The sequence below is a fragment of the Procambarus clarkii genome, chromosome 28, assembly GCF_040958095.1.
Source record: "Procambarus clarkii isolate CNS0578487 chromosome 28, FALCON_Pclarkii_2.0, whole genome shotgun sequence".
NCBI lineage: Eukaryota > Metazoa > Arthropoda > Malacostraca > Decapoda > Cambaridae > Procambarus > Procambarus clarkii.
The window spans coordinates 42,566,405-42,587,031 of record NC_091177.1 but is presented as its reverse complement, the minus strand read 5'-3'; positions in this window follow the sequence as shown (position 1 = coordinate 42,587,031).

The following is a 20,627-nucleotide window of genomic DNA, read 5'->3' as shown; positions in this document are numbered from 1 at the left end:
TAGATTAGTTTAGAGAGATATTGTGGTGGATTAATTTTGTGGGATATTGTGTTGGTTTAATACGGATTTTGGTGAATTATATGGTTGTTCAGGCAGGTCACATGAGGAGGTGAATAAAATACTAGGTTGAAGACTTTATTAATCAGAAGGAATCAAGGTCAGTGTGTGGGGTCACCCGCTGGGGTCACGACGGTCCCCAGGTCGAACCCCACTTTCGCCTCGTATCTTCTTACTTTAAGTCAACATTTTAATAAAATTTCCCAAAACACGTAATAAACTCAGCAATTGAACATGTAGAATAACGTCCTGAACACCAGATGAAACATAAAGTCTCCTCAGAAGTTTGGCTTCAATAACAATTAGAAGCGTCTAAAAAAAAAAAGATATAAATGGGGTTTAAATGACACTTATTATAAGTTTTTATTCATATTGTAAGTTATTATTGTGAGTTATAATTACAACAGGCTATTCTCGTAGCGGTTTTTTTTTTGCAAATTAAGATTGCTTGATGCTATTCCAGTTAGCTGTTCATTCAGGATATTGTGACTGATTATAGAGGTGGGTTATTATAACAGGTCAATAGGAATAGTTTAAAAACCGATTGTTTCATCAGGTCATTTACTCAAGCCAATTGTTGTGGTCGGTTATTACATCAGACTATTACGAAAATATTATACAGTCTAGTTAAGACAGGTTATTAGGGTGGGGAATTACGAATTACGAACGCCTGTTATACAGGGTGTTGCAGCATGCTTTTGTGCAAGATATTCCCTGGAACTACTGCAAGCTGGGTGGACCTTCTGTATGTGGGTGCCTGGGCATGGTGCCAGGCCCGTCACTATATATGTGTTTTTATTTTTAATAATACGGATGGCTATTGTGGTGAATTATTTGGTTGTTCAGGCGGGTCACCTGAGGAGGTGAATAAAATACTGGGTTCAGGGTTTTATTAACCAGGAAGAGTCATGGTCTGTGTGTGGGGTCACCCGCTGGGGACACGAAGGTCCTCAGGTCGACCCCACGTCCCGAACGTTCTTCCTTTTCCCTTAAGTCAACATTTTATTATAATTTTCCAAAACACGTAATAAACTCATGAACCGAACATGTTGAATAAAATCCTGAAATGTAGATTAAACATAAAGTCATCTCAGAAGTTTGGCTTCAACAACAATTAGAAGCGACTAAGAACAAAAGATATGATTGGGGTTTAAATGACCCCAGCTGGGTAGACAAGCTGTATATGGGTGCCTGGGGTATAGTGTCACTATAGCTGAGTTGTAATCTTCCCAATATTTTACCTTTCTTATCAAACTAAGAGTTTCTGGCCCAGTGACAGTGTCAGTAGAGTGGGTTGTGCGCTGCGAAAACTGTAAGTTATTATGGAGGATTATTGTGGTGGATTTTTATGGAGGGTTATGGTGGTGGATTACTATGGAGGGTTATGGTGGTGGATTATTATTGAGTGCTATTGTTGTGGATTCAGGGTTGTGATTGATTATTTTGGAGGCTTATTGTGGTGTATTATTAAAGTGGGTTATTGTGGTGGATTATTAAGGAGGATTATTGTGGTGGATTATTATTGAGGATTTGTTAATGGATTATTATAAGACGTTATCGTCTTGGATTATTCTAATGAACTATTTTCGTGAATTATTATGGAGGGGGATTGTGGTGAATTATTACGGTGGGATATTGTACTGGATTATTACAGAAGGATATTGTAGTGGTTTACTTTAGAGGGTTATTGTATTGGATTATTATGGATTCTTATTGTTGTGGATTATTTTGTCGGATTAATATGATGGATTATTGTGGTGGAATATTGTGGTGGATTATTGTGTTGGATTATTGTAGAAGGTTATCATGGTGGATTATTGTATTGGATTATTGTAGAAGGTTATCATAGTGGATTATTTTGGTGGATTATTCGTATGGATTACTAAGAAATGTTATTGTTGTGGACTATTTTGGAGAGTTATTGTACTGGATTATTATTGAGGATTATTGTAGTGGATTATTTTCAAGGGATATTTTGGTGGATTTTAATGGAGTGTTATTGGTGAAGATTATTTTGGAGGGTTATTTTGGTGGATTATATAACAGAGGGTACTGTGGTGTATTATTATGATGGGTTATTTTGGTGGATTATTATGAAGGTTTATTGTGGTGGATTATTATGGAGGATTATTGTGGTGATTATTATAAAGGTTTATTGTGGTGGAACATTTTGGTTAGTTATTAGGTGGATTATTTTGGAGGGTTATTGTGGGGAATATTAAGGAAGGATATTGTGGTGGATTATTTTGAATAGAAAGGTTATCGTCGTGAATTATTATAGAGGGTTATCGTGGTTATTATCATAAAGGTTTATTGTGGTGGATCATTTTGGTAAGTTATTAAGTGGATTATTTTGCAGGGTTAATGTGGTGAATTGTTTTGGTGGAATATTTTGAAGGATATTTTATGAGATTATTATCGTGGGTTATCGTGATTCATTATTTTGGTAGATTAATTTCATTCATGAATATGGAGGGTTATTGTGATGGATAATTATGGAGGGTTATTGTGGTGGATAATTATGGAAGGTTATTGTGATAAATTATTTTGGAGGGTTATTGTAATGGATAAATATTTATGGATATTGAGGGGGATTATTATTCAGAATTAAAATGGTGGATTATTATTATTACCTTATGGAAAACTAGAGGATTTTTGTGTGGGATTATTTTGAAGGGTTACCTTGGTGGATTATTCTGGTGGATTATTCTCGTGGGTTATTCTAGAGGGTTATTTTAGTAGATTAGTTTAGAGTGTGGGAACCGACCTGTGAGATTTATATTTATTTAATTTATATGAATTTATATTTACGTTAATTTATATACTTCGATAGCAATTTGTATAATGATAAGTGGACTGTATTTCTGCAATAATCTCATAATCTCACAAATCAATCCTCTACACATTAGGGGGGGTTTATTAGTTTATATATATGCAGCCAATCAAACTACAGTAACTACATACATTGAAAAGGTTCCTTATCTTATAGTACAGCAGGTTAGTCCACCAGGTATAACTAGGGTGTAGACACCAAATTATCCTCTTTGAGGTAGCTTCCATCACCCAGTAACTGGTGCACAAAATCTTGCTTCCTCGTCTTGACCTGTCAAAAGGGCGCTAACTGTGAAGCCAGATTCTATATATGACAAGCTATATCAGAGAAAATACTATACATGGAACAATGAAGACCTGGCTTAATTACCTTTAGTTTGAGGCTATGTCGTGCTCTAACTGGATCACCCTATATAATGACATTAATGGCCATAAATGAAAGATACATGGGTTTCGGAAAGAACACTTAACTTGAATTGTAGACATCGTGTTGGAGATGGTACACCTTTGGTTTCCATAACACTACGTCCAAGTAAAATTAACAGGAGCCGAATTTGCTCCCGTGAGCCTCTGGTCTAGTATCAACAATGGCTGCGTCTGACACTCCATACTATTGACGCCTGGCCGACATTGTCCAGATATGATAGGAGCCGAATTTGCTCCACGCGTCTCGGATGTGACACAACAATGGCTGCTCTCCTTCCTTCACTGACGCCTGGCCTACATTGTCCAAATGTCAGAAAGTGATAGAAGGGTCACATTTACTCTACTTTATTATTGATAATTAAGTTAATTTATATAAGATGTTTTTATGATGGTAAAGTCCAAAGACTAATGTATTTAAGAATAATTCCCACCATAATAGGTGGAGAATATAATAGTATGTGGTGATGATATCCCGTTTTCTATAGACGGTAATTCCACTACAAGTTACGTTTTCTATGGTTAACTTGTTTATACAACACAGCTCTTATCTGTCCGTATGATATTATTATTAAATGGTGTCGGATTTTCCGACATAGAGAGATATTGTGGTGGATTAATTTTGTGGGATATTGTGTTGGTTTAATACGGATTTTGGTGAATTATATGGTTGTTCAGGCAGGTCACATGAGGAGGTGAATAAAATACTAGGTTGAAGACTTTATTAATCAGAAAGAATCAAGGTCAGTGTGTGGGGTCACCCGCTGGGGTCACGACGGTCCCCAGGTCGAACCCCACTTTCGCCTCGTATCTTCTTCTTACTTTAAGTCAACATTTTAATAAAATTTTCCAAAACACGTAATAAACTCAGCAATCGAACACGTAGAATAAAGTAGTGAACACCAGATGAAACATAAAGTCTCCTCAGAAGTTTGGCTTCAATAACAATTAGAAGCGACTAAGAAAAAAAATATATATAAATGGGGTTTAAATGACACTTATTATATTATTTTATTCATATTGTAGGTTATTATTGTGAGTTATAATTACAACAGGCTATTCTCCTAGCGTTCTTTTTGGCAAATTAAGATTGCATGATGCTATTCCAGTTAGCTGTTCATTCAGGATATTGTGACTGATTATAGAGGTGGGTTATTAAAACAGGTCAATAGGAATAGTTTAAAAACCGATTGTTTCATCAGGTCATTTACTCAAGCCAATTGTTGTGGTCGGTTATTACATCAGACTATTACGAAAATGTTATACAGTCTAGTTAAGACAGGTTATTAGGGTGGGCAATTACGAATTACGAACGCCTGTTATACAGGGTGTTGCAGCATGCTTTTGTGCAAGATATTCCCTGGAACTACTGCAAGCTGGGTGGACCTTCTGTATGTGGGTGACTGGGCATAGTGCCAGGCCCGTCACTATATATGTGTTTTTATTTTTAATAATACGGATGGCTATTGTGGTGAATTATTTGGTTGTTCAGGCGGGTCATATGAGGAGGTGAATAAAATACTGGGTTCAGGGTTTTATTAACCAGGAAGAGTCATGGTCTGTGTGTGGGGTCAGCCGCTGGGGTCACGAAGGTCCTCAGGTCGACCCCACGTACTAAAGATCTTCCTTTTCCCTTAAGTCAACATTTTATTATAATTTTCCAAAACACGTAATAAAATCATGAACCGAACATGTTGAATAAAGTCCTGAAATGTAGATTAAACATAAAGTCATCTCAGAAGTTTGGCTTCAATAACAATTAGAAGCGACTAAGAACAAAAGATATAATTGGGGTTTAAATGACCCCAGCTGGGTGGACAAGCTGTATATGGGTGCCTGGGGTATAGTGTCACTATAGCTGAGTTGTAATCTTCCCAATATTTTACCTTTCTTATCAAACTAACAGTTTCTGGCCCAGTGACAGTGTCAGTAGAGTGGGTTGTGTGCCGTGTAAACTGTAGGTTATTATGGAGGGTTATTGTGGTGGATTTTTATGGAGAGTTATGGTGGTGGATTACTATGGAGGGTTATTGTTGTGGATTATTATTCAGGGTTGTGATTGATTATTTTGGAGGCTTATTGTGGTGTATTATTAAAGTGGGTTATTGTGGTGGATTATTAAGGAGGGATATTGTGGTGGATTATTATTGAGGATTTGTTAATGGATTATTATAAGACGTTATCGTGTTGGATTATTCTAATGAACTATTTTCGTGAATTATTATGGAGGGGAATTGTGGTGAATTATTACGGTGGGATATTGTAGTGGATTATAACAGAAAGATATTGTGGTGGTTTACTTTAGAGGGTTATTGTGTTGGATTATTATGGATGCTTATTGTTGTGGATTATTTTGTCGGATTAATATGATGGATTAATGTGGTGGAATATTGTGGTGGATTATTGTGTTGGCTTATTGTAGAAGGTTATCATGGTGGATTATTGTATTGGATTATTGTAGGTTATCATGGTTGATTATTTTGGTGGATTATTCGTGTGGATTACTTAGAAATGTTATTATTGTGGACTATTTTGGAGAGTTATTGTGCTGGATTATTATTGAGAATTATTGTAGTGGATTTTTTTCAAGATATATTTTGGTGGATTTTAATGGAGTGTTATTGGTGAAGATTATTTTGGAGGATTATTTTGGTGGATTATATAACAGAGGGTACTGTGGTGAATTATTATGATGGGTTATTTTGGTGGATTATTATGAAGGTTTATTGTGGTGGATTATTAACGAGGATTATTGTGGTGATTATTATAAAGGTTTATTGGGGTGGATCATTTTGGTGATTTATTAGGTGGATTATTATGGAGGATTATTGTGGTGATTATTATAAAGGTTTATTGTGGTGAATCGTTTTGGTGAGTTATTAGGTGGATTATTTTGGAGGGTTATTGTGGGGAATATTAAGGAAGGATATTGTGGTGGATTATTTTGAATAGAAAGGTTATCGTGGAGGATTATTATAGAGGGTTATCGTGGTTATTATCATAAAGGTTTATTATGGTGGATCATTTTTGGTAAGTCATAAGTGGATTATTTTGCAAGGTTAATGTGGTGAATTGTTTTGGTGGAATATTTTGAAGGATATTTTATGGGATTATTATAGTGGGTTATCGTGATTCATTATTTTGGTAGATTAATTTCATTCATGAATATGGAGGGTTATTGTGATGGATAATTATGGAGGGTTATTGTGGTGGATAATTATGGAAGGTTATTGTGATAAATTATTTTGGAGGGTTATTGTAATGGATAAATATTGATGGATATTGAGGGGGATTATTATTCAGAATTAAAGTGGTGGATTATTATTATTTCCTTATGGAAAAACTAGAGGATTTTTGTGTGGGATTATTATAGAGGGTTACCCTGGTGGATTATTCTGGTGGATTATTCTCGTGGGTTATTCTAGAGGGTTATTTTAGTAGATTAGTTTAGAGAGATATTGTGGTGGATTAATTTTGTGGGATATTGTGTTGGTTTAATACGGATTTTGGTGAATTATATGGTTGTTCAGGCAGGTCACATGAGGAGGTGAATAAAATACTTGGTTGAAGACTTTATTAATCAGAAGGAATCAAGGTCAGTGTGTGGGGTCACCTGCTGGGGTCCCGACGGTCCCCAGGTTGACCCCCACTCTAGCCTCGTATCTTCTTCTTACTTTAAGTCAACATTTTAATCAAATTTCCCAAAACACGTAATAAACTCAGCAATTGAACATGTAGAATAAAGTCCTGAACACCAGATGAAACATAAAGTCTCCTCAGAAGTTTGGCTTCAATAACAATTAGAAGCGTCTAAAAAAAAAAAGATATAAATGGGGTTTAAATGACACTTATTATAAGTTTTTATTCATATTGTAAGTTATTATTGTGAGTTATAATTACAACAGGCTATTCTCGTAGCGGTTTTTTTTTTGCAAATTAAGATTGCTTGATGCTATTCCAGTTAGCTGTTCATTCAGGATATTGTGACTGATTATAGAGGTGGGTTATTATAACAGGTCAATAAGAATAGTTTAAAACCCGATTGTTTCATCTGGTCATTTACTCAAGCCAATTGTTGTGGTCGGTTATTACATCAGACTATTACGAAAATGTTATACAGTCTAGTTAAGACAGGTTATTAGGGTGGGGAATTACGAATTACGAACGCCTGTTATACAGGGTGTTGCAGCATGCTTTTGTGCTATATATTCCCTGGAACTACTGCAAGCTGGGTGGACCGTCTGCATGTGGGTGCCTGGGCATGGTGCCAGGCCCGTCACTATATGGGTGTTTTTATTTTTAATAATACGGATGGCTATTGTGGTGAATTATTTGGTTGTTCAGGCGGGTCACCTGAGGAGGTGAATAAAATACTGGGTTCAGGGTTTTATTAACCAGGAAGAGTCATGGTCTGTGTGTGGGGTCACCCGCTGGGGACACGAAGGTCCTCAGGTCGACCCCACGTCCCGAACGTTCTTCCTTTTCCCTTAAGTCAACATTTTATTATAATTTTCCAAAACACGTAATAAACTCATGAACCGAACATGTTGAATAAAATCCTGAAATGTAGATTAAACATAAAGTCATCTCAGAAGTTTGGCTTCAATAACAATTAGAAGCGACTAAGAACAAAAGATATGATTGGGGTTTAAATGACCCCAGCTGGGTGGACAAGCTGTATATGGGTGCCTGGGGTATAGTGTCACTATAGCTGAGTTGTAATCTTCCCAATATTTTACCTTTCTTATCAAACTAAGAGTTTCTGGCCCAGTGACAGTGTCAGTAGAGTGGGTTGTGCGCCGCGAAAACTGTAAGTTATTATGGAGGATTATTGTGGTGGATTTTTATGGAGGGTTATGGTGGTGGATTACTATGGAGGGTTATGGTGGTGGATTATTATTGAGTGCTATTGTTATGGATTCAGGGTTGTGATTGATTATTTTGGAGGCTTATTGTGGTGTATTATTAAAGTGGGTTATTGTGGTGGATTATTAAGGAGGATTATTGTGGTGGATTATTATTGAGGATTTGTTAATGGATTATTATAAGACGTTATCGTCTTGGATTATTCTAATGAACTATTTTCGTGAATTATTATGGAGGGGGATTGTGGTGAATTATTACGGTGGGATATTGTACTGGATTATTACAGAAGGATATTGTAGTGGTTTACTTTAGAGGGTTATTGTATTGGATTATTATGGATTCTTATTGTTGTGGATTATTTTGTCGGATTAATATGATGGATTATTGTGGTGGAATATTGTGGTGGATTATTGTGTTGGATTATTGTAGAAGGTTATCATGGTGGATTATTGTATTGGATTATTGTAGAAGGTTATCATAGTGGATTATTTTGGTGGATTATTCGTATGGATTACTAAGAAATGTTATTGTTGTGGACTATTTTGGAGAGTTATTGTACTGGATTATTATTGAGGATTATTGTAGTGGATTATTTTCAAGGGATATTTTGGTGGATTTTAATGGAGTGTTATTGGTGAAGATTATTTTGGAGGGTTATTTTGGTGGATTATATAACAGAGGGTACTGTGGTGTATTATTATGATGGGTTATTTTGGTGGATTATTATGAAGGTTTATTGTGGTGGATTATTATGGAGGATTATTGTGGTGATTATTATAAAGGTTTATTGTGGTGGAACATTTTGGTTAGTTATTAGGTGGATTATTTTGGAGGGTTATTGTGGGGAATATTAAGGAAGGATATTGTGGTGGATTATTTTGAATAGAAAGGTTATCGTCGTGAATTATTATAGAGGGTTATCGTGGTTATTATCATAAAGGTTTATTGTGGTGGATCATTTTGGTAAGTTATTAAGTGGATTATTTTGCAGGGTTAATGTGGTGAATTGTTTTGGTGGAATATTTTGAAGGATATTTTATGAGATTATTATCGTGGGTTATCGTGATTCATTATTTTGGTAGATTAATTTCATTCATGAATATGGAGGGTTATTGTGATGGATAATTATGGAGGGTTATTGTGGTGGATAATTATGGAAGGTTATTGTGATAAATTATTTTGGAGGGTTATTGTAATGGACAAATATTTATGGATATTGAGGGGGATTATTATTCAGAATTAAAGTGGTGGATTATTATTATTACCTTATGGAAAACTAGAGGAGTTTTGTGTGGGATTATTATAGAGGGTTACCTTGGTGGATTATTCTGGTGGATTATTCTCGTGGGTTATTCTAGAGGGTTATTTTAGTAGATTAGTTTAGAGTGTGGGAACCGACCTGTGAGATTTATATTTATTTAATTTATATGAATTTATATTTACATTAATTTATATACTTCGATAGCAATTTGTATAATGTTAAGTGGACTGTATTTCTGCAATAATCTCATAATCTCACAAATCAATCCTCTACACATTAGGGGGGGTTTATTAGTTTATATATATGCAGCCAATCAAACTACAGTAACTACATACATTGAAAAGGTTCCTTATCTTATAGTACAGCAGGTTAGTCCACCAGGTATAACTAGGGTGTAGACACCAAATTATCCTCTTTGAAGTAGCTTCCATCACCCAGTAACTGGTGCACAAAATCTTGCTTCCTCGTCTTGACCTGTCAAAAGGGCGCTAACTGTGAAGCCAGATTCTATATATGACAAGCTATATCAGAGAAAATACTATACATGGAACAATGAAGACCTGGCTTAATTACCTTTAGTTTGAGGCTATGTCGTGCTCTAACTGGATCACCCTATATAATGACATTAATGGCCATAAATGAAAGATACATGGGTTTCGGAAAGAACACTTAACTTGAATTGTAGACATCGTGTTGGAGATGGTACACCTTTGGTTTCCATAACACTACGTCCAAGTAAAATTAACAGGAGCCGAATTTGCTCCCGTGAGCCTCTGGTCTAGTATCAACAATGGCTGCGTCTGACACTCCATACTATTGACGCCTGGCCGACATTGTCCAGATATGATAGGAGCCGAATTTGCTCCACGCGTCTCGGATGTGACACAACAATGGCTGCTCTCCTTCCTTCACTGACGCCTGGCCTACATTGTCCAAATGTCAGAAAGTGATAGAAGGGTCACATTTACTCTACTTTATTATTGATAATTAAGTTAATTTATATAAGATGTTTTTATGATGGTAAAGTCCAAAGACTAATGTATTTAAGAATAATTCCCACCATAATAGGTGGAGAATATAATAGTATGTGGTGATGATATCCCGTTTTCTATAGACGGTAATTCCACTACAAGTTACGTTTTCTATGGTTAACTTGTTTATACAACACAGCTCTTATCTGTCCGTATGATATTATTATTAAATGGTGTCGGATTTTCCGACATAGAGAGATATTGTGGTGGATTAATTTTGTGGGATATTGTGTTGGTTTAATACGGATTTTGGTGAATTATATGGTTGTTCAGGCAGGTCACATGAGGAGGTGAATAAAATACTAGGTTGAAGACTTTATTAATCAGAAAGAATCAAGGTCAGTGTGTGGGGTCACCCGCTGGGGTCACGACGGTCCCCAGGTCGAACCCCACTTTCGCCTCGTATCTTCTTCTTACTTTAAGTCAACATTTTAATAAAATTTTCCAAAACACGTAATAAACTCAGCAATCGAACACGTAGAATAAAGTAGTGAACACCAGATGAAACATAAAGTCTCCTCAGAAGTTTGGCTTCAATAACAATTAGAAGCGACTAAGAAAAAAAATATATATAAATGGGGTTTAAATGACACTTATTATATTATTTTATTCATATTGTAGGTTATTATTGTGAGTTATAATTACAACAGGCTATTCTCCTAGCGTTCTTTTTGGCAAATTAAGATTGCATGATGCTATTCCAGTTAGCTGTTCATTCAGGATATTGTGACTGATTATAGAGGTGGGTTATTAAAACAGGTCAATAGGAATAGTTTAAAAACCGATTGTTTCATCAGGTCATTTACTCAAGCCAATTGTTGTGGTCGGTTATTACATCAGACTATTACGAAAATGTTATACAGTCTAGTTAAGACAGGTTATTAGGGTGGGGAATTACGAATTACGAACGCCTGTTATACAGGGTGTTGCAGCATGCTTTTGTGCAAGATATTCCCTGGAACTACTGCAAGCTGGGTGGACCTTCTGTATGTGGGTGACTGGGCATAGTGCCAGGCCCGTCACTATATATGTGTTATTATTTTTAATAATACGGATGGCTATTGTGGTGAATTATTTGGTTGTTCAGGCGGGTCATATGAGGAGGTGAATAAAATACTGGGTTCAGGGTTTTATTAACCAGGAAGAGTCATGGTCTGTGTGTGGGGTCAGCCGCTGGGGTCACGAAGGTCCTCAGGTCGACCCCACGTACTAAAGATCTTCCTTTTCCCTTAAGTCAACATTTTATTATAATTTTCCAAAACACGTAATAAAATCATGAACCGAACATGTTGAATAAAGTCCTGAAATGTAGATTAAACATAAAGTCATCTCAGAAGTTTGGCTTCAATAACAATTAGAAGCGACTAAGAACAAAAGATATAATTGGGGTTTAAATGACCCCAGCTGGGTGGACAAGCTGTATATGGGTGCCTGGGGTATAGTGTCACTATAGCTGAGTTGTAATCTTCCCAATATTTTACCTTTCTTATCAAACTAACAGTTTCTGGCCCAGTGACAGTGTCAGTAGAGTGGGTTGTGTGCCGTGTAAACTGTAGGTTATTATGGAGGGTTATTGTGGTGGATTTTTATGGAGAGTTATGGTGGTGGATTACTATGGAGGGTTATTGTTGTGGATTATTATTCAGGGTTGTGATTGATTATTTTGGAGGCTTATTGTGATGTATTATTAAAGTGGGTTTTTGTGGTGGATTATTAAGGAGGGATATTGTGGTGGATTATTATTGAGGATTTGTTAATGGATTATTATAAGACGTTATCGTGTTGGATTATTCTAATGAACTATTTTCGTGAATTATTATGGAGGGGAATTGTGGTGAATTATTACGGTGGGATATTGTACTGGATTATAACAGAAAGATATTGTGGTGGTTTACTTTAGAGGGTTATTGTGTTGGATTATTATGGATGCTTATTGTTGTGGATTATTTTGTCGGATTAATATGATGGATTAATGTGGTGGAATATTGTGGTGGATTATTGTGTTGGCTTATTGTAGAAGGTTATCATGGTGGATTATTGTATTGGATTATTGTAGGTTATCATGGTTGATTATTTTGGTGGATTATTCGTGTGGATTACTTAGAAATGTTATTGTTGTGGACTATTTTGGAGAGTTATTGTGCTGGATTATTATTGAGAATTTTTGTAGTGGATTTTTTTCAAGATATATTTTGGTGGATTTTAATGGAGTGTTATTGGTGAAGATTATTTTGGAGGATTATTTTGGTGGATTATATAACAGAGGGTACTGTGGTGAATTATTATGATGGGTTATTTTGGTGGATTATTATGAAGGTTTATTGTGGTGGATTATTAACGAGGATTATTGTGGTGATTATTATAAAGGTTTATTGGGGTGGATCATTTTGGTGATTTATTAGGTGGATTATTATGGAGGATTATTGTGGTGATTATTATAAAGGTTTATTGTGGTGAATCGTTTTGGTGAGTTATTAGGTGGATTATTTTGGAGGGTTATTGTGGGGAATATTAAGGAAGGATATTGTGGTGGATTATTTTGAATAGAAAGGTTATCGTGGAGGATTATTATAGAGGGTTATCGTGGTTATTATCATAAAGGTTTATTATGGTGGATCATTTTTGGTAAGTCATAAGTGGATTATTTTGCAGGGTTAATGTGGTGAATTGTTTTGGTGGAATATTTTGAAGGATATTTTATGGGATTATTATAGTGGGTTATCGTGATTCATTATTTTGGTAGATTAATTTCATTCATGAATATGGAGGGTTATTGTGATGGATAATTATGGACGGTTATTGTGGTGGATAATTATGAAAGGTTATTGTGATAAATTATTTTGGAGGGTTATTGTAATGGATAAATATTTATGGATATTGAGGGGGATTATTATTCAGAATTAAAGTGGTGGATTATTATTATTTCCTTATGGAAAAACAAGAGGATTTTTGTGTGGGATTATTATAGAGGGTTACCCTGATGGATTATTCTGGTGGATTATTCTCGTGGGTTATTCTAGAGGGTTATTTTAGTAGATTAGTTTAGAGAGATATTGTGGTGGATTAATTTTGTGGGATTTTGTGTTGGTTTAATACGGATTTTGGTGAATTATATGGTTGTTCAGGCAGGTCACATGAGGAGGTGAATAAAATACTTGGTTGAAGACTTTATTAATCAGAAGGAATCAAGGTCAGTGTGTGGGGTCACCCGCTGGGGTCCCGACGGTCCCCAGGTTGACCCCCACTTTAGCCTCATATCTTCTTCTTACTTTAAGTCAATATTTTAATAAAATTTCCAAAACACGTAATAAACTCAGCAATTGAACATGTAGAATAACGTCCTGAACACCAGATGAAACATAAAGTCTCCTCAGAAGTTTGGCTTCAATAACAATTAGAAGCGTCTAAAAAAAAAAAAGATATAAATGGGGTTTAAATGACACTTATTATAAGTTTTTATTCATATTGTAAGTTATTATTGTGAGTTATAATTAGAACAGGCTATTCTCGTAGCGGTTTTTTTTTGCAAATTAAGATTGCTTGATGCTATTCCAGTTAGCTGTTCATTCAGGATATTGTGACTGATTATAGAGGTGGGTTATTATAACAGGTCAATAGGAATAGTTTAAAAAGCGATTGTTTCATCTGGTCATTTACTCAAGCCAATTGTTGTGGTCGGTTATTACATCAGACTATTACGAAAATGTTATACAGTCTAGTTAAGACAGGTTATTAGGGTGGGGAATTACGAATTACGAACGCCTGTTATACAGGGTGTTGCAGCATGCTTTTGTGCAAGATATTCCCTGGAACTACTGCAAGCTGGGTGGACCGTCTGTATGTGGGTGCCTGGGCATGGTGCCAGGCCCGTCACTATAGGAAGGTGGGTGAACCAGCTGTATATGGGTTCCTGGTTATAGTACCAGTCCTGTAACTATAGCAAGCTGAGTGGACCAGCTGAATATGGGTGACTGGGTATGGTGTAACTATGGCTGAGTGGTAATGAGCTATATTGACAGGTCTGGCACAATATCCAGGCACCTACATATAGCTTGGCCACCCAGTCTGCTATAGTTATAGGCCTGGCACCATACCCAGGCACCCAATCTGTAGAAGCCCTCGTCTGGCAGTCACATTCTCATGTTGTGGGTCTAACAACCTGCAAACATAACCAGACCTTAAAACCTGTTCCTATAACAAAACTAATAACTAGAAGTTATAACTTCTAGTAATATAGTAGTAACTATCTGCCCATATAAATTCTTGCTGTTTTTGCCTTTGGCAATTTTGGCAAAAATTACTTATCATAATTACTATAATAACAGCCTTCAATGATAACTCACAGTAATAATGTTACGAAATAATCCTTCTCATGGTAAATATATGTTATTGCAACCCGTTTATATTTGTTATTGAATAAGGAATAATATTTTTCATGCGAGATATTATGAGAACAAATTGTATTCTGGCATAATGTTGCATCATGATGCAGCTCTTTGTGTCTATTTTCAAATTGATTAAGTGAATATTGTATTATGAAAAGCTTAAATAACGTAAAATAACGAATCAAATTATCAGCTGTAAAAAAAACTGTTGTATAAAGTTGCTGTAATAACCTCTCGTAGTGATCTCAGGTGATTACCATCTGTAAAGAACAACAGCAATAACCTGCTTTAATAACCAGCAGTAATAACCTTTTACAAAAGTATGCCATTATAATCTACCTTAATAACCTACAGTAATAACACATCATATAAGCATGACGTAATAGCGAGCATAAATAACGCGAATAATTCCAGGTAATATCCAACTCAAATTATAAAACATAGAAACATGCTACATCATTCTATGTAATTAGCTCCTCTTAATTCCCCGATCCGGTAACCAGTGTTAACTATACTAATAACCCTTTCATAATAGACTGATGTAATAACCAAGCAATGCAATCAGTTTATGTAAATGATCAGACGTAACAATCAGTTGGTAAATTTATTATCCCTACTGATCTGTTATAATAACCCACACTTATAAAAAGTATCAAAATCCTGAAGGAATTTAATGATTGGTTTTTATAGCAGCCAGCTGATATAACACCCTGCAATTATAACTTGCACTAAAAAGCAACGAGAGGAGCCTGTTGTAATAATAACTCACAATATTTATCTACAATAACAGCCTGTTCTAATAATATCCTAGAGTAATAACCTATATGTTAAGTTTCTTTTTAATCTCCAATTATATCTTTTGCTCTTAGTCGCTTTTAATTGTTATTGAAGCCAAACATCTGAGGTGACTTCATGTTTCATCTACTGTTCAGGACTTTGGTCAATATGGACGGTTGCTGAGTTTATTATGTGTGTGGGGAATTATATTAAAATGTGAATTATCAGCATGCTCATGGGGTCGACCTGAGGACCGTCTGGACCCCAGCGGGTGACCCCACACACTGACCATGACTCTTCTTTATTAATAAAGTTCTCAACCATGTATTTTATTCACATCCTCTGGAGATCCGCCTGAACAATCAAATAATTCATCACAGTAGTCATCCGTATTAAACCACCACAATAACCCTCATAAATAATCCGCCACAATATTCCTCCATAACAATCGATCAAAATAATCCTCCATAATAATCCACTGCAATAACCCTCCATAATAATCAACGAGAATAATCCAACAGAGTAAGCCACCATGCTAACCCTCTATAATAATCCTAAACATAAACCCTCTAAAATAATCCAACACAATACTCCACAACTATTATCATCCATAACATTGCACCTCAATATCCCTCAATAATTATCCATTAACCACTGCACTGCGCAAAGCGCCTTTAGGCGCTCAGAGAGTTGTGCTTTTTGTTTTTTAATTTGGCTATATTTTAATGTTTTTTAATGTTTTCATTACTATTTGTGTTTTGAAATGGAAATAGTTGACTTTGGAAACATTTTGACATTAAATTTACTTGAACATTTGTAAAAATAACAAAAATATGTCCTTGACAATTGCACCAAGACGTTTTTGCCGAAAATAGGTGAGCAGTGCAAGGGTTAACATAACCTTAAAAAAATGCCCAAATTAAACTCTGTAATAATCCACCACAATAACCCTCCATAATATTCCACAAGAATAATCCACAACCATAACCGTTTATAATACTCAAAAAGAAAATCCTTCAAAATAATTTACCACAATAATCTACCACAATAATCCAACACAATAATCCTCAATAATAAACCACAACAATAACCATCAACAATAAACCACCACAATAACCTCCATAATAATCCACCAAAATAACCTCCATAATAATCCACCACAATAACCTCCATAATAATCCACTACAATAAAACTGCATAATAATTCACCTCAATAACACTCCATACTAATCTACAACAATAACCCTATATAATAATCCACTACAATAACCCTCTAAAATTATCCACCACAATAATCCTCCATAATAGTCCACCACAATAACCTGGCTGGAAAAACCGACCTCCTTTAATAATTCAATTTACAATATGCAGATAATTGCGCTGCAGTTTTTGTACTAACATATTAACCAATACTAACACAAATTAATTTAATAACTCGTTCAAAGAAAACGATTTTCTAGTGGAATTTTCCCTTAAACAAGAGATATGTATTAAAGCCACGTCATTAAAATATCAACATCAAACATTTAAATTATCACTAAAACCTCCAGTCCAGTAGTAATTAATTAATTAATAAATAAAAAAACTGTTCCCTGTGACTGGATCAAATAAATTTAGAATTAAAACCTACACCTCTCACCTTTAGCCATAAATTCACACAAATTGAACCGGTTCTGGTGGCGTCACCAGCCGGGATGGAGGAGATAGACGGTCTTTGTGTAACCAGAGAATCTCTCGAGGGACGCACCAGAAGCAGGTACTACGGGCTCACTATAGCCCGTGCTACTTGGAGCTTTGTTCCAGGTAGCGAATCTTTAACAACAACCAGAAGCAGCTACGATTAACTCGTGACCCCGAGCCTTCTAGACGTTCTTCAGCTGCCGCAACCTCTTAATAACGAGAGTACCTCGAATCCGGTTGGTCAAAATAAGTCACATTTTATTACAGGCCCCTATAATATTATTTAATAACCAACCGGTGATGAGGCAGGCAAACTAGTAAAACAAGGTGAGCCTCTCACAATCACTCGGTTAACCATAATTCTGATCGTGCCACATCTGTGATAGGAAGTATATTTGCAGTTGTTATATTGTATTGTTCCGGCAGATCTTCTGTGGTCATCAGGGAACCAAGTGACATCAACCGCTTGCTTCACGTGGGAACAAACGCCATTGCCACGAGGCCTATACCTAACAGACTGCTCAAGTGTCCCTCTAATATCCAGAGTGAAGTCTTCTAATCAGATAAGACTGTCAGTTATTAAACTAACCCAAGTAAATTAATAAACTAACATTTAATAGAATTTTCCTCTCAGTCGATAAATTCTCGATTGATTGAAATTGAAATTGAAATTGAAATAAGTTTATTGAGGTAAAATACACACAAAGGGATGAGGTAGCTCAAGCTATTCTCACCCCGTTCAGTACAACGTGTTAGTACATACATAGACACACATCACAAACAATAAACCTGTTACCAAACATTCTGAGAGATAAACATGTACATTTCCTCCTTCACAAGTGGTATGGTATCAGACGTACACAAATACTTTTATGACCTAGTTATACGGATAATTCAACAAAATATTACAGTCTTGGTGCAAAATTCTTATATCTCTCAAGAATATCGTCAACCTTTCCTTTGTGACACATCCAGGCTATTTGCTCAGGAACAGTCCTTATCTCAGTGTTTCTATATACATTAATCAACGGACAATCAAGAACATAATGGGCAAGGGTGTGAGACCTTAACATACCACATAGTTTACACTTCGTGTCATTATCATGAACGCCTATCCCATATTCCCAGTAATATTTGTACCCAAGCCTGAGCCGCATGTACACAGAGTCACTCCAAGCATTTCTCCTTTTACCATAAGTGAAAAGGGTGTTTTGACTCACATACATGTAGTGTTGCATGGTTAGACTACTCTCATACATTATCCCTCTCCTCTCCACTCCTGCCTGTGCCTGAATATTTCTGATTTTGCTTCTTGTTTGTCTCATTGTGAATTCACATTCAATGTCAATTTGTGGTTTTGATGTGGCACGTTTGGCCAAGTCATCCGCCACCTCGTTGAGCACTATTCCAACATGAGATGGAATCCACATGAATTTCACACTATGACCTTTCAGCTGTATCTCAGCTATTCTTCTCTTACAATCCTCAACTATAGACATGAAGACTGGGTTTCGACTGTTTAAGGACTCCAGTGCTCCTCGGCTATCGACAAATACAAAAACATTTTTGTCGTCATGACGTACTTCCTCCAAACACGCCAGAATGGCCTGCAGTTCAGCTTGTGAGATGATATATAATTACTAAGCCGGAGTTCAATTTTCCTGTCCACAGTCCCAAACTCCGTATATTCCCTTATTAGGACACCACACCCTGCCCTGCCATCCTCCGCCACCGACCCGTCGCAATATACATGTAAACTGTTGCCTCTTGGTAACCGGGATATCATGCTTCCATACATACACCGTAATTGTCCCGGTTCATGATGATTCTTTTTCACATTGAGGGGTACAATTTCGACGTCTATTTTCTGTACTTTCCAGGGAGCAGACATATTACCCTGTCGAGAGGGTTTACAGCAGTCAAGTACATCGTATTCCCTGAGGTCATGAGCTAATCCCCTCGTGTAGCGTGTCTCCCTCAGTTTCCTGGAAGTGTGTACGTCACTCAAGCAGGTCTGAACGCTCTCAAACAGCTTATCCCTTCCTTTTCTCCGCATGAAACGAATAGCTACTCTAGTGTTAATGTCACGGACTCTATCACACACACTCTGTAAATTTAATTCCATTCTCATTATTTCAATCATTGCATTTCTTTGACATCCAAGAATAATCCTCATAGCCTCGTTCTGTATCAGCTCTATTTTTTGAATTCTGCCTTGGCCTGTGTAAGACAAAACGGGTGCTGCGTAGTCTATCAGGGACCGAACAGTGCTTATGTATAACATCCGTAAGATAGGTACCCCAACACCTTTACCAGAAAAAGCCAGTGCTTTTAGAGGATGCAGACGGGCTTTACATAAGGTGCTGATATGATTTATTTCAGCATTCTTACTCTCACATGTGTATCCAACATACATGCCCAGATACTTGTACTTCTGAACACGGCTCAGTTCCACACCATTTAGAGTAAGTGTTATATTTCTTCGTTTCCTATACTCATATTTGGTTTTATCTGCATTTATAACTAAGCCTAACTTGTGACAGGTTAGGCAAGTATGTTAAGAGCAGTTTGAATTTTGTTCCCGGAAGTGCCTTGTATAAGAATGTCATCAGCATATATGATCGTCGTGACCCCTGGAGGATACATTTCTGATGCTAATCTGTTCATTAATACATTGAATAAGGTGGGACTTAATACTCCCCCCTTGTGGGGTACCTAACTGAAACCTCCGTTCCTCAGACATGTATCCCTGATAATACACCTGACCTTTTCTGCCTTGTAGATAATCCCTTATCCAGTGTAACAATCTCCCTGTTATTCCCAGATTGATAGGCTACAATAATTAAATACCCACCCCCCCAAGTAGTGTTGGGATATGACTTGTGGGAGAATATAAATCCTTACAGTCAGCTCAATAAAACATACAGTCCACTAGGCTATCGGAAGAACTTATAAATAGATTAATTATACATCTTAAATACAAATTCTTTAAATAAATAAATAAATTAATAATTAAAATCAATTACATAATATCCCACCAGTAAAAATTCCCCCACATAACCCTCTATAATAATACACCACACTAATCCTCCATATAAATCCACCACAATAATTCTCCATAATAATTCATCGCAATAATACTCCATAATAATTCACCAAAATAACACTCCAAATTAATACATGATAATAACCCTCCAAAATCCTCCACAACAATAACCCTCCAAAATCATCCACCACAATAACCCTCCATAATAACCTCCCACAATAATCCACAACAATAACCCTCTAAAATAATCCACCACAATAACTGTGCAT